This window comes from Empidonax traillii, unplaced genomic scaffold (assembly GCF_003031625.1).
Source record: "Empidonax traillii isolate 1590-97213 ecotype Southwest subspecies unplaced genomic scaffold, ASM303162v1 scaffold783:size459103, whole genome shotgun sequence".
NCBI lineage: Eukaryota > Metazoa > Chordata > Aves > Passeriformes > Tyrannidae > Empidonax > Empidonax traillii.
Window position 1 is genome coordinate 302546 of NW_020955976.1, and position 1470 is coordinate 304015.

A 1470-nucleotide genomic window follows, 5' to 3' on the forward strand; every position below is an offset into this window, starting at 1 on the left:
GAAAAATGAAGAGGGGAAAAAAAAAAAAGAAAAAAAGAAAAAAATACCCTGGTGGCAATGACACAACACTGACTGTCGCCAAGTCAGCAGGGTTGGCCACCCAGACACCATGGAAAACGCACACCAGCGCCAGCAGCCGCCTGGCCTTTGCAGCACAGTCACGAAAGTGAGCAGCATTTCCTGACAGAGCCCTATTTCAGATCTGCTTAGCTGAGAGCAATCGGGACTCTGAAGTTTCTCTCTTATCACAAGTACATTTCACTTTTCTGTGCCAGACACTTTGGACTTTGCACAGTCTTTGCTCAGGGAAGTGTTAGAAAATACTTCACAAGGAGAATAACACTGAGCTAGATTTGGTTTGAGAGTCTTCCAAATAAAAACAGTAGTGAAGGGATTTTAAAACTTACACAAAAGCTCAAAGATAACATCAAGAAAGATTATTTACACTGACAATAAAGACCAAATTTCTCATCTATGACACTCTGTCTGATGGCAGGAGAACCATGGCCTGTGAAAGACTACAAGCTTGCTCACACAGAGCTCAAAACTGTCTTGTTAGAGAGAAAATCCTTTTTTTTTTTTTTTTTTTTTGTGGCAGTCTTGGCACTGCTACATGACAGCTTTGCTCTTTCCTGCCTTAATTCCACACTTTTCTTAGTAAAGTTTACCTTTTTGCCCTTAACAAGGGCACAACTTCCTAATTTAAAAAGCAATGAGCTGTGCAGCTGAGAGAAACCAGCCTGTGACCACTGCCTGAAACAGAGACCTTCCAGGCTAACCTTCATCTCCTCCTTCACGCTCTGTTACCATTTATTACCATTTATTTATGCTCCTTCAGCAAATTCAGTTCCAACTCCGTGTAAAATGCTCCACTAGAATCCAAATAAATTATCTGTAGGGCACTGCCTTTGCCTCGTAGCTGGGTAAATCTATCCAAAGGGAGGAAGGAAAGCAATCCTTCAATCCTTCCTCCCCATCTCCAAACAGCAGCTCTGGTTGGGTAATGCAGTCTGAGACCACTAGAGGCCCCAGTAAAACCATCTAACTTCAGCCTGAGCGACTAACAGCAGGGAAATTGGCCTAAATTCCCATAAAAGCGGACATTCGGGAAAGCACAGGGCTAAGGATGACCATGTTAGAGTGGAAAGTGTTAACACCAGCTCAGATGCAGATTGCAGGAGATAATGACACCACGCTGAGCTGGCTTGGGCAGGCTCAGTGCACCTTCAAGCATCACAAACCTGTCACGAGGGAAGTAATTTCATGCAATAAATTACAGGCTGGACCTCAGAATTTCTTCCCAGTGTTTATTTACTACATATCATATCTTCCCCTGCACTGGTTTGTGGTGAATCTACATTTTTTGATGGGACCTAAAAGCAAAGTAGCATCTGACTGACTTCTCCAAAATAAATGCAAACTGCCTTATAGCAAAAAATGTGATGTTAAACCTTTTCCAGCTCCCAGCTA

At 42.9% G+C, this 1470-nt stretch overlaps 1 protein-coding gene across 6 annotated transcripts in view; it reads right to left on the reverse strand.

Moving 5' to 3' along the window:
• PTPRJ (protein tyrosine phosphatase, receptor type J) overlaps positions 1-1470 on the reverse strand; it is a 76459-nt gene that overhangs the window by 34564 nt on the left and 40425 nt on the right. The window lies entirely within an intron of this gene.